The following is a 14789-nucleotide window of genomic DNA, read 5'->3' as shown; positions in this document are numbered from 1 at the left end:
TGACTGTTTCATTTAATTCATTGATTTACTGTGTTCTGTCGATATAAATTAAAGATTGACTACTCAGTTCTGTCCTGTCTGATCTCTGGCCATGGAGTCCATCCGGCAGCTCATGACATGGTCTGAAACAAGAACGATGACAGAAATAACATTTCAAACATGCATGCCTAAATAAGCAATGCTGGCTCCTTCTCTGGCACAAAATGTCCAATCAAAAAAGGAAGAGCCCCCCAATAGTTTCTCAACAAAATAATCTCAGTGCACAGCATGTGGTTTATTCGCTTTGTCTGACCATTTATAGGGAAAATATAATATAGCCTTATTGAGGTCTTCCAATGTAAATCATTTCTTTGATATTAGTGATACCAAGCAGTACGCCAGCTCCACAAGACAAACACCAAATGTTTAAGCAATAAAACATTACATTTAAAATGAACTACTGCCACACACACATATTGATCAAGGCAAAACCTATTATTTATCAAGCTGATTCAGCCACACAGTAAACCACTAAACTCTTCCTGTACCTGGAGCTTTTTGACACCCTCACAAAAACTGGTTTAAATTCAAACCACATACCAATGTTGGCTGGGAGACCAATTTGAAAACTAAAAACACATCTTTTCTCTATTGTTTGTTTGTTTAAAGTGTGTTTTATTACAATTGCTGTGATTACTCGGTAATGCTTTACTGCGTATAACACCTTACCCAGCATAATTATTAATGACGATTGTCACCAGATGTATGTTCTCTCTTTCTCTATGCTGTCAGCTGTGTGTGCCCTACTCTCAGGCACACTTCACTGAGCAGAGGAGAGACAGACGGACGGACAGACGGACGGACGAGGCTGTTCCATAAACAAGAAACTGTTCTGAAGGTTTATCTTACTCACTGTTCCCAAAGTTACAAAGAATTGCTCCTGTACTAATTTAGAACTGGTTCAGAACTGCAGTTCTTAGAAACGCATAAGACACTAGCACCAATGTTCCCAAATAATTTCACATTTATTTAAATATAAAAGTAAAATTCAACAAAAGTACCATGGACATGCCGTTGGAAAGTGGTTATTAAGGCATTCATAAAACATTGTAGCAGGACAGTTAGCTATTCACAGTAATGGTCTGCCATTTTAAGAGGTCTGTTTAAGTTATGTAGCTAACTATTTAACATTATCACAAGTTCTCAAACAGTGTGGTAAAAGTTAACATTAGATATGTCCTGACATGTTTGCGCTATATTTTGTCTTTTATTCATGCACCCACTCCCCACATTAGCTAGCAAGGGATGAGTCATTCGACTTATTGCAGTCTAAACTTAGGTTACGTTGTTTCACTTAAGTTAGGTAACTACAACTATATATTGAACTAGACTCTCCAAACCTTCGAAAACACACGATACACACACATTCTGATAAATAGTAACCCATGAAATTATACCATGATTACCTAAATTGCATTTTAGGAAAGTTAACATCAGCATTAACACTGTTTTATAGCATTCAAATTTGCTATTTACAGTTATAACTACCAGCTGAGTGTTTATGTATTCTGTGTATAACTACCTCTCAGTCTGAAAGACTTTTTATTTATATGTTTTAATTACCTTCACCTTGTAGAGAACAATTGAGAACTTCAGTAAGCGTACCAATGCGAGTGAAAAGATGGTGGATTGCGACAATCCATTGCTGTAACTTTCCCTTCAGTTTCCAGACAAGATGTGTGTGTGCGAATGGGTGAATGAGAAGCAGTGTCAAAGTTTATTTTATAAATCACTGATCTAAGAGCTGGTTGCAATTTGTGGAAATAAAAGACACTTCAGTTCACCTGGAAGAGGTAAACTAGCTAGTTAGTGGTTAGCATCCAATTAGTCAAGTTACCCAGAAGCTCAATGACTTCATGTTAACTTTATGATCATGATTTAGTGTGTGGTACAATGTGTTTCAGTTAAACTAATTGATTGGGTATTCCCACACAAAATAACTACAACTGGACAGATTGCTCTGCAAGATTGTGTTTTGTACAGTTTGGGTAGTTATAGCTAGACAGTTTTGCTCTTCTTATGAAGCTTTTACCTGTTTGGTTTGTTGTTGTTAGTTTCAACTCATCAAGCATTTAACATCTTTGAACTAACAATGCCACAAAAAATTGTTTGTCTTTCAACAGTGGAGCAGTTTCAACTACAGGGTATTAACTAGTTACTTAAGAAGTCTTTTTAGTCTACAAAGGGTAAGACAGTTGTTCTGCAGAAGCATCAGCCCTAGTGTTCAGTCCTCCTTGTCTGAAGACCTACTTGCATAAAGCCCTAGGAGTGTACCTGTGTAAGGTTACCAAGCAAGGGCAGCATAGGACAACCGTACTCCCACAGGTATATTTTCATCCAGAGAACCTTAATCTGCTTCATTTTACCTTGCCATGTGGAACTGCTGTTAAAAATGCGAACTTTATCCCAACATTTGCTACAAAATCAGCTGTTCAGCTAATGGCACCTCCCAAAATCTGAACTATCCCAGAGAACACTGCAACACCCACTGCAATCTCTTCTAATTTCACCTTCTCTCACACTCCTCATCCATCAGGTCAGGGAGGTGGGGCGGGGCTTCTCACTGCTGACAACTTGACGTTTTCCTCTACAGCATCCTCTGAATACATCCTTTGAATACCATGGCATCAAAAACACAAACAGGGTGTGCAAGAAAAGTCAGCTGTGTCTTTTTGGTCTACAAAGGGTATCCAAGTTTCAGGTTGACAGAACTTAATGACATTGTTTTACAGAGTAAACTGTTAAAGTTCTGTAGTTTTATTGAAAGTGTCCTTACATTTTCTTTTATCTTTTGGTTTCACTCTGTCAGTGTTAATCAAATGGGATGGCAAAGGTTGGTAGTAACATCATTGAAACTACATTAAGCAGCCTGTCTGACCTCCATAGGAAGAAGCTGCTGAACAAGGTACAGTCAATCCCGACTGACAGCTCTCATTCCCCACACTCAAATTCCATGTACTGCTTTCTGGTTCTCTCTTCAGGCAGCCACATGTCACAACCAACAGATAAAACACTCTTTTCTACCCTCACATATCAGAATGCTGTGATCTAGTGTCCATGACAGTCCCATCATGTGAAATTAAACTTCTCCAGAAGATATAAAATACAGCAGCATGTTTACTTTTTGATCAACCTAAAAGTAAACATCACACCACTGTTCATAACTCAGAACTGGCTTCCAGTGGCTGTCCCCATCTGATTCAAAGCTCTAACATTTGAGAGTGGTCAAGTGTCCTAGAAAGTGGTAGTACCCTTCTACCTGAGCACCTTAATCGATGTCTGAAGTCCAGCTGTAACAGTGCCTGGTCATCCATACGCCTCACAGAAAAAGGTTCCAATAAAAGCTTTGAGGATCAGCATTGTCACAGTGATGGAACAGGGTACCTAACTAGGACAGAACTCTTCTACAACTTCTATTTTACTTAAAAAATAAAAGCCAAGCAAAAAAAATGTCCCTTATCTGCTCATGGCATTGCTTCAAATGTATTGTCTCTGATTTGTTACTTGTTTTGTACCTAATTTGTAATATGCTTTGAATAAAAGCATCTGCCAAAAAAACTAAATGTAATGTGTAAGTCACTGCCATCAGTCAAATGTATGTACAATAATGGCAAGAAAACTGTGCACACCCACAATAAGTAGAGTAGGTTGAGGTTGAAGCTGGATCTGTAAACTATTGATTTATGTTTACAATGGACAGCATGGCTGTTAATTTTGCTACTTATCTTTATCTGACTTGTCTGGCTTATTTTTGATGATTTCAGGTGAGTGCTTTGATGGTTAAATTCTCAACAGTGTGTGTTAACTCATAGCACAATTAGGCATAAAATTAGGCAACAAAATCCACCAATAATAGAGACAGCTTTTTGCAGTTATACTGCCTCTAAAACAGAGCATTGCCATACAATAGTAACATTTATGTCAGAACCATGCAATTACAAACAAATTGTAGATGGAGCAGCTTGTAATATCTGACATGAATAAGTGAGTATTAACAGATCAGTGTAGGCTTTCACCAAAATGCCGAATGGAAAATCCATTAATCACTAAAGTCACCATTCATACATCCTTTGGGGTATGACGTGTGTCTGTACAAACTACCATCAGTAGTTGTCAAGATATTTGAAACCTACTGATTTGCTGCTAGCATGGCTAAAAGACCAGTGCTTGTGGGTATAATTATATATCTCTGAATCCTGTATAAATCAAAGGCTAATCTTCCTCTACACTGATGACAAAGCTGAAAGGCAGACTGTTTCTAGTGGAGATAAAATCTGTGTTGTGCGTATGACAAACGGAAGCAGATGGCTGTGCTGTGAGCTAGCAGTGAACTGTGGTGTGCAGACATCCCTAATCAAGTTTAGAAAATGTTTCTAGATCTTACAGGAGGAGCCATGTGGTCACACATGTATGCACGCAAATGCCTGCAAACACAAACCACATTTCTGAGGCTGTCTACTTTTAGTTTGGTGTTCTGATACTTACACTAATAGACAAGATCACAGAAAGTTTATCTGTGCGTGTGTGGTGTGTGTGGCCTGTTTAATGATCTGCGGCATGTAGGGAACAGTGACCATAGAACAGTGTCATTTAAATATCCTCTGGAAGCATTTTTGGATTGAGGTTGTAGTTCTTAATTTTACATCAAAATATAAAGACCTACCAATTTCATTATCCCAATCTATCCAAGTGAGTCCTCTCTGCCTTGAGTATGATGGCAGATGAAGAAACACAAAAGGGGCAATATACTCAGCAAAATGTGATATATAGATCTACAACTACAGTGGAATTGATTTGTGTGATCTGATCTTCGTCTAAACAATTTCCCTAAAGAATTAATAAAGTTTTTTGAATCTTGAATCTCGAAGTCAAAGATATTAACAAATATATTGTGCCTAAAATAATAACACAAAAAAATCTGTCTTTATTGAGACATATGCCCTGGAAATAAGTACTGGTTTATCACTCAGGTTTCTTCTTTACTTTATTAATGAGTGTCTGTTGTGCTCTTGAGTTCATTTTGACTGACCGCCCACTTCTTGTTAGAGTAGCCACAGTCCCAAAGTGTCTCCATCTGTAAATTGTTTGCCAAACTGTAGACGGATGAATTTCTATAGTGTTTGCCATCACTTTGTAAGCCTTTTCAGCTTTATGTAAATCAACAAGTCTTGATCATAGATCCTCTGAAAGCTCCTTTTGGCAAGGCATGGCTCACATAAGTGTATTCTTCTTATTCAAAGTGTTTTCTGTTAGTCGAAGTAGCTCTAGTCCACACCTACAAACTAATTTTCTTAACTAATGTTAACACCTGACACTAGCTGTTTGAAGTCATCGTTCACATACTTTTTTCACTCTCCACTGTCTTTTTTTTTTTTTTTGACATTAGGCACATTATATTTGTACATTTTATGACAACTTATTGCAGAAAAATGAAATTCCAAAAGGTGCACATACTTTTTCTTGCCACTGTATACCACAAAACAAAAAGTTAGGTTAAAACACTGATGAAGTAAAAATTCTTACATTCATCACCCATTATTTCTGTAATTATAACATTATAATAACTAGATTTTATGATCTGGCAGCATGGTGACACTAAGATTGCATTTCTTATCACTTGTGAGAAATGACAACAGAAAAGGCAATCAGTAAATGGTAAAATAAGGATGCTTTGAACAAACTGGGAGTGAAACTATACTCCAAACCACAGAGTTTCATGTGACAGTTGACTTTTAAAAAAGCTCTGATCACCAGCACAGACATGAATCTAGCCAACAAGCACATGTTTACAAGGTGGAGCAGCATGCCACAGTAGTATTATCTACTGTATATGGCTTGGCAGACTAAATAAAGTGTAGGGAATAATGTACATGCTGGGTAAAGTGGTAGCAGATTCTCCAGTAGCTGTGACTGAACCAGAATTCAACACATAACCTTGCAGTGGACACTATCATGTTTTCATTTTATTCTCATGTATGTATTCTTCCCCTGTAAACCTTCCAGCATTTCTCTACCTTTTTGTTTGCTTCCATGGAATTTTGCCTTTTTCCTCGTCACTACTAGTAACTGACTCAGTCTTAATGCACAGTCTGCTCCTTGCAATTCTAAACTCTTCCTATTTGTCATTACTGACCACTGTCTGAACCTCACTCAAGCCTGATGGATTACCCTGACTGTTATTGTGAGGTGAAATAAACACGAACTGTTTGAACTTGTACTCACAGTTGTCCTGTGTCTCTGGTTTCTGGGTTGGGACAGGACATAACTGATGGCCAAAACTACACAAATAAGTGACTCAACATATAGTAAACCAGTGTAAAATTATTATTAACAACTAAGTGTGTGTATACAACATCAGTTACACTAAACATACTACACAAAACATTTCTTAGATCACCTATTTGCCCCATTTAACCAAACAGCAGGTGAGTGTTTCATGCTGTCTCCAGTAAACATGAAGTTCAATTCAAACTGGAAAGTCTCAGCAGAAGTGAAGCCACCTCCAAGTTCTTCTTTGTAGTTTGACTGAAACAGATGTGACTAATGTGTCTCAGCAGATGTGTTTGAAGCCAGAACTTGTCAGAGGGTGTTGCTCTCAAACAGAGTCCAGTGTTAGCACAGTGTCATGTCCATCCTGGTATTATAGTCAGTGTTGAGCGTGGGGATGCAGGGGACCTTGGGAACCGCTGACTAACTTTGTTCTCTGCCATTGTTCGTCTTCAGGATGTCCTTGAGGAATGTTACACAGGAGGTCAGAGGAGAGGGTCTGTTTTACTGTTTGGAAAGATGCCAGCAAGGCCCACCTCCTCTGATGTCCCTAAAAAACTAACAACATAACAGGCTACTTTTGTTCCACTGGAATACAAACGGTTCATGTACTGGGTATGCGTGCCTTCGTTAAAAGTTGTTGATGCCTGTCACAGTGTTTAGATTATAGTTATATAGCAATTCGGTGGTCATCTTGCACTGTGACTGATACACTTTCTCAGTTTTACAATGTTGTACCTTTCTCTCCAGAGTCATTTCAGCTGCTTGAATTATATTATTTACATTTAGTCATTTAGCAGACGCTTTTATCCAAAGCGACTTACATATGTCAGTACAATGGTAGGCAGGGTGAGCGTAAGGAGGTCTTGCCTAAGGACCCCTACTGGAGGTAGGCCACTGCTGAGATTGAACCCCGTCTCCCACATGGGAGGTGGTGATGTTACCACTACACTAACCAGCCGTCATATAAATTTTACTATCCAAAACTCATAACCATAAGTAAGGGATGGAATGTAATTGGCTCAGCTCCCCCTTGACCATGACACACCATTGTTAACCACAAAACCACACTAATTATCTCTAGTATATCTCATCATACCCAAAGATGCATGAAGTCCTTCACTTGGCGTAAAAAGAGCAAATCCTGTTTTCTGGCCATACTCTCCTCCGTGCTGCTTCATATTCAAAGGTGTTAAAATTTAATGCTCTTTTTGTCTTGCATAGCAGCAGCATTTCGCTTTCCACACCACCACTGAACCCATTCTAACATTATTATACATATTATTATATTTTATTATAACTTTAACATGCATGCTACTGTAGCCACTTTCCTCGCACACAGCTGCAAAAGGAAAACTGACCCAAGATTAAGCACAGAGGAAATGTAAAGTGATAGAAAAGAGCCAACGAAAATGTGTGATCAGGAAGTAGTTCGTTTTTGAAAGAAAGCCATCAAAGCTGGAGTTTGCTTAAATGGATACTGACCAACCACGATAATTTGGGGAGAAATTTAAACATATTTCATTGTTTAGGTGACAATAAAATCAGCTCCATGATCACTGAAGAGAATCTGAAACTTGGACAGAAAAGAATACTGACAAAGTGGAGGAGGTTCAAATACACTGCCCCTCCAAAAAAGTCACCAACTGGATTTAACTACGCAAGTAGGTAAGAGCCTCTGATTGGATATTTACTGCATACATGATTATGTTTCAGCTGGGAACAAGTTATTAAACCCTAACTAATGTAGTGGGTAGATTAAACAACCATGTTAGAAGACACATCCTGTGGTCATGGAAAAGATGTTAATCTGTTTCAGAAAAGTAAAATTATCCTTCTGTCCAATGGTAGAAGGTCATGAGGTCTGATGAGTTCAGATTTACCTTGTTCTAGAGTTATGAGCGCATCAGGGTAAGAAGAGAGGTGGGAGAAGTGATGCACCCATCATGCCTACTGCCTACCGTACAAGCCTGTGGGGGCAGTGCTATGATCTGGGGTTGCTGCAGTTGGTCAAGTCTAGGTTCCGCAGCATTATGTGCCAGAAGAATGAGGTCAGCTGACTACCTGAATATACTGCCTGATGGCACGAAATACACCTAGATGACAATACCAGGATTCATCGGGCTCAAGTTGTGAAAGAGTGATTCAGGGAGTATGACACATAATTTCCACCAAACCAGAGCGTGTGACTTATTTTTTGGACGGGCAGTGTATGTTCTGGTGTTGCTTTGCTGCATCTTGAATCTCTGCAGTACACCATGAAATCAGGACAGTATTCTGAGAGTGTCAGAGAGGTCTATTTCAGAGGTCTGTTGCAGAACTCCTCCAACCCAAAAATATAATATGACTATGTCTAAATGGAGAATGTTCAAGGTTCTCCTTTTTTTTCAAGTCGAGTTTTATTAGAACAACGATTGTTGGACTTGGGATTTTTATGGATTTCCTGAGTAGATTGGCCTCTCAGACAATAGGCTCCCCCATAGAGTCCAAATTATAACCAGTGGTGGTTGGAAACATCTGTCCTCAGTGTGGTTTCCTCTGCTCTCTGTTCCCTGTTAATGAAGCCTGTCTACACTGTTATTTGTACTCAGCAATGGTGGGATACACTGACAGAGCATGGAGGGCATGATCATTTAGATTTGCGTGCGTGCATGCGTGTGTGTGTGTGTGTGTGTGTGTGTGTGTGTGTGTTTGTGTGTGTGTGCAAAGGGAGTTTGAAAGGCAATTACAGGAAGAAGCAACCCATGACGGCATTTACCGTTCTCATAACCAAGACATAGAGGAGTACTGAATGTGACCAGGCAACCGGAAGAATGTCAACACACACTCTCACACATGTAGGCACACTTGCTTTTACAACACACACACTTCCATCACTTTCTGTGAATGTAGCTGTGTGCCCAAGCTAGACTGTCTTCTGTTCTCATCTATCTATACATGTATTTTTCAGTCTGCAAGGAGACAGTGTGATCAGCTCTGTGCTGTATCATCATCCAGTCTGAGAGCAGTAATTATCTCAGTGTGTGGATGTCAGTGCAAACATCAAACCCTCATTTAGTGCCTGGCTGGCTGCTGAGCTCACACTGTAAATAATGATATTTCTCATTTGATATACTCACTCGCTTATGTTGTGGCCAAATCCCTATTCTTCACTCCTAAGTGGCACTTAAACTATTGAGATAATTACTATCATCATGTGCAGGCTTTATACTGTATTTAAGAGCTGAAACTGCAATAACAGACACTGTGACAAAGCTGAGGTTCTGTTTTTCACGTCAAGCCTGAACAGACCTAAACAGCTGGAAGGTTTAAGCTTGGAAAGTACCACATGCTGAAATTTTACCCACCACTTCAAGATCTAATTTTATTGACACTAATATGGTGAAAATATGTTAAGAGCCTTGTTGGTTATTTCTTTTGGAATTAAAATAGTTTAGTTTTCCTTTTTAATTTGACAATTTACAGTAAACAGAGACAACTTTGACATTCTGACATTTTGCATAATATTTCAAAAATTACCATGATTATAATCAAATTATGTGACCGCAATCGCTTTATTTTCCAGACAACAGCTTTGCAGGTTTTTAGAGGAAGAGTCCCTTGAACAGCTGCTGCTCTCAGATAATGGTTCTACGAGTTTGTTCTTTTAAGTTTATTAAAAATGTAAAAAAAAAAAAAAGACTCTAACCCTGACGTTGTAAAAACTAAAAATCTACGTGTAACAACTATGGCTGTGTAGCGTCACTAATAAAATCCACCAGTAGATCCTGGATCTGATTTATAACATGACTGATATATGGCACTTTCCATCCAACTAGTAATGCATCTCCCGTGTTGTAATTCTAGATGACTCTGTGATCCCTAATCCTTATAGAGGAGTCCACATTCTGAATGCTCATCATTTGCTATAAAGATGAAAGGATGCAGGCCTTACCTGAACCCCTTGAGCTCAACCAACGTTACTTTGTCTCTCCACAGATTCCCCTGCAGCATCACTCACACTGGCCATGTAGCTGGGGGACAACTTACTCTGGTCCTGTCAATCATATTAAAGATTATTAAATATTATTGTTATTAATGATACCTACCTTTACAAGTAATTTGACCTATACGCACTGTTTAATCTGTTTTCTATTAATACCAAGTTGAGTAAGGGTAAGAAATGCCTCATTTGATGGATACAAGGAGATAAAATGCCCCAGGAACGCTATGTTGCCACAATAGATAGAGTTTGATTTTGTTTCATTGTAGTTGGTATTTTTAACAGCAGAGTGACAGTTCATATTTTTTGTTGTCCAGTGCCCAGCTCTAAGAAAACAAGCTAGAAGCACAGATAAATCAGGAGCCACTTGTTGTAACACAAAGCTCAATGTGTAGCTACTCCTGGCTCACTTAAACAACATCTCCATGGAATGTTTTTAACTGGAGTTTGTATCTAAAAATATAATGTTAGCTTTGATGGATCTAACACAGATATATTCAAAAGTTTGGTGTCACTTAAAAATGTCCTTGTTTTTATAAGAACAGCTGTTTTTTGGTCAATTAAAAATACATTTCATTGATCAGACACTGCTAATGTTATAAATGACCACTGTAGTTTGAAACAACTATTTTTAGCAAAATATCTACACAGATGAACAGTGGACTTCAGTCCTGCAATCAGGATCATTAGAAAACCCTTTTGTTATGTTAGCATTATGTTTGACAGACAATCTAAGTTTGGTTGAATGGATCTGGATGTGTGTGTATGTCTGTGTGTGTGTGTGTGTGTGTGTGTGTGTGGCAACAACGTCATGGTGCTGGTGTGGGCTTCTCTGTGTTATTCCATGCCAGGTGACTGTGGCCTGGAAAGCTCACAAAAAAGAATGTGAGCTGCAGACTCAGGTGTCAAGTGAAGGCAAGGTGATGGTGCAGGACCACTCTAGTGGTGTTAGAGTGGAAGATTTGAGTCTTGACATCCTGAAGACGATTTGAGAGTAGGGATCTTGATGAAGAAAGGCTGTCACTGTATTTTGCAATGTCATGCTATACTGTACTAGGTGGATTACACCTTATTGGAACCAATTTCATCCTACAAACATCCAAAGCACAGCTCCAAATTAGTATTCTGTCTATACTGATATCCTAATCACTATAGATCTTAATGAGACGTTGCGGTCCCTAACGAGAATGTTTTATGCAAATAGTGCCTTGTGAAAGTGTAACAACAATAATAGTGATAGTATTATCAGTAGTTAAATAAAGAAGAACGTCTAGTATTTAACATGAGTTACCACTAAATATTTAAACCCCCCTTAGACTTCACTCCACAATGGTTTAGAATTAACAACTGGGAATTTTAATATCTCTGATTTTGTATAATTAAGAGTTATTCATTTTATCAACTACTCTCTCCTGACCACATCAGTCCTGATATCATCCACTTCAACTAGAAAGAAGCAGTACATCTGAGAAAATGTACCGGTGTTAGGTCACAAAGCAATTACTTAGTTTACAAAGGTAAGACAGTTTCTTTCTTCAGGGACTACCAGCACCAAATTAAAATATAATGACACATAAGCTGCCTTGTCATAATCACTGCAATCTTGACTTCCTAACCACTTTCTCACCTGGTTCCTTCTCTCTTTCTGCTGACTCCATCCTGCTTTCTCTCCTTCTCCTCTCTCAGCTTCTCTCTCCCTCTTCATGCAATCAACCAAAAGCCAAAGTAAGAACAAAAAAGAGAACTTGTAATCTAATAAGCTTGTTTTTTTAAAAAATCATCCGGTTTATTTATGGAAAACCAGTCACACTATAAAAACAGACATCCCATCTTAAACTGCATATGGTAGCTTTAAATAAAAGTTTAGCTTATGTAATTGTATAGGAAAACTGACATGAGACTTGTATGTAGATGTATGTAAATTAGCCATGTGGAGTTAAGATACCTTTTAGATTAACTCAATGTTAGCTCAAAGCGCTAACGTTAGCCGCTAAGCTCGCAAAGTAGCTACATTAGCTAACTTTTTTGACACTATAAACACCATGGAGATATAACCAGACACTCTGAGTCACCGTATAATATAGTACACTGCATTGTTAATTTATCCCAACCTTCCATTAGATTATTATTTTACTAACATTTCAACTTACTTCTGCACCTTGAAGTTGTTGTCTAGCTGCTGCTTCTCTTCATTTGCTGTAACTGTCATGGCGCCGTCACCAGCAACTGTACCAGAGGTGTGGTGTTTATATGCTGGCTAGATGTTTGTCTCATGTTCTATGCAAAATCGAATTAGTTTATACATCTAATTCATTAATTTAATTTATTCTAATTCATTAATACACATTAATAATAACAATAATAATAGTTGTTGTTGTTGTTGTTGTTGTTGTTGTTGTTGTTGTTGTTATTATTGGTGTTGTTGTTGTTGTTTTTATTATTATTATTATTATTATTATTATTATTATTATTATTATTATTATTATTATTATTATTATTATTATTATTATTATTATTATGTAGGTGTACTGAAATAATAATAATAAGCAATTATTATTATGGCTACCTCTGTAGGATGTGTTAGAAGTGCCCATCAAAACAGTCCAACCTGTTTCAGGAAGCAAACCTCAAATGAACAGTGTGTGCAAGAGTCTGTAACTGCTGCAACAGGACACGTTGTTATTATTTCCATTGTCAGCGACTATATTTCCTACTCCTCTTGCTACATCGCGCTCATTTCATGTATGTTTTCATAAAAAACAAGGACATTTGTAAGTGGCCCCAGACATGTGAACAGCAGTCTGCATTGTACTGTCCTGGCATGTACTTCATCGAGATCTACACGTACACACTTCCGTGAAATGTTTCGATTTCTCTGTACATTAGTTTCTAATATTGAAATAGTTTTTTTTAATTCATTTATTAACCAATATAACCAAGCTGTGGTAGGAAGATAAGCTGCAGTTAGGGAAAAGCTGCAAAATGTGTTGCAGTATTTTTTTTCTGCTTACCTATCAATCATCTTGTGAGATTTACTGCTTAGATGGGTCATTACTGCTGGATTAGGAAACCGTTTCTAAAGGGGTGACTGACAGCCATTGGGCTCACTTACTGTGAAGCAAAGTAGGTATATTACATTCACTTTACTGCGCAGATGTGTGTAGGGAACCCAGTCCCAGCTCCTCATTTTCTCACCATATTAATCATTTTTAGAGGACGAGGAAGCGCAGCAATAACAGAGCAGACATCCAAAGAGCTTCTGTTTAGGACCTGAAGAAACAGACAGATTGGAAAACGACTGAACTCTCTCCACCCTCATTCACAGCAGCTACCACCACACCTAAAGGCCAGGACCCCTCTCAGAAGCCAGAGAACAGGCTCCACATACACATGACCCCCGTGGCCCTCCTTTAACAACAATAATAGGAGTTGTTCACTCCAAACACATGGAACAATGATCTGCCACTGACAGATATTTACATTTTCATCTGAGCTGCTCTCGTTCACCACAGTCACCTGGCCTGGAATAACACAGAGAAGCCCACACCATGACACACACACACACACACACACATCCAAATCCCTTCAACCAATTTTTTTTTGTTTTTAATCCAGGCAATCCTGCTCCCATGACATCCTCTGTGTAGATTTGTTCACAAATAACTGAGCAGAAAGAGCCAACAATGAGGGAACCAAAAGAACGGTGAACGCGATCTGAAAGCGCAGAGGATGAGAGAGGTGGAGTCACATGATCGAGACCTGAAGAACAAGATTAAACACACTGCTTGCCAGTCTAATTGTGCCCCAATGAGTGACTTTGAACGTGTGTAACAAAGGAATCTGGTGATTGACCATCATAAATACAACCGTTATTTATTATTATTATTATTATTATTATTATTATTATTATTATTATTATTATTATTATTATTATTATTATTATTATTAGACTTTTAAATGCATGAAAAAGCTTTTCATTCTAAAGGTAAAATGTTTTATTAGGTTACTGCATACATATTGTCTAAATCAGTGTTTGGGGTAAAAAGTGTTCTGGTCTTCTCCAGCTTTTAATTTGTAGGACAGTACCAGTGGCAGGACGGTTAACACAATTAAAAATAACATTTATGCAGTAAGAAAAGATTCAAATGACCGATTATTCTGCAAAACAGAAGGCCCGAGCGCACAGTAGTATTCATATAGTCAGCAACAACTGGGCTGCCTCCACCAAATACTTCCACACATATTACATTCCAGTGATGCATGCATCATTACCTGTGACTCCTCTGTGCCTCTGGTTAATTTGAATCCTCTGGGTGAAAGGTGAACTCTACTAGTAACACAGAGGCAACTACAGAATGCAAATACATCAAATGTCTTTTGTAGGTCATAAATAGCATAAAAACAATGGTTAGAGAATGACAAGTTGATGGATTTACACCTCCAGCTGCTGATGAGATTGAGAATGTTTCCACTGTAGTTTACATGGCAGCTTTCTGGACCA

At 38.2% G+C, this 14789-nt stretch overlaps 1 long non-coding RNA gene across 2 annotated transcripts in view; it reads right to left on the bottom strand.

Moving 5' to 3' along the window:
* Positions 1 to 11971, bottom strand: part of LOC113149438 — a 76222-nt gene extending 64251 nt beyond the window's left edge. For both annotated transcript variants that reach the window (XR_003297579.1, XR_003297580.1), the window contains exons 1-2: positions 11916 to 11971; positions 10241 to 10342 (exon numbers count right to left, since the gene is read on the bottom strand). This is a non-coding gene — a long non-coding RNA (uncharacterized LOC113149438). The remainder of the gene's footprint in view (positions 1 to 10240; positions 10343 to 11915) is intronic.
* Between the last annotated feature and the right edge of the window lie 2818 nt (positions 11972 to 14789).

This window comes from Anabas testudineus, chromosome 24 (assembly GCF_900324465.2).
Source record: "Anabas testudineus chromosome 24, fAnaTes1.2, whole genome shotgun sequence".
Taxonomy (NCBI): domain Eukaryota; kingdom Metazoa; phylum Chordata; class Actinopteri; order Anabantiformes; family Anabantidae; genus Anabas; species Anabas testudineus.
Note: the sequence above shows the minus strand (reverse complement) of the source record. Positions and strands in the feature narration are given on the sequence as shown.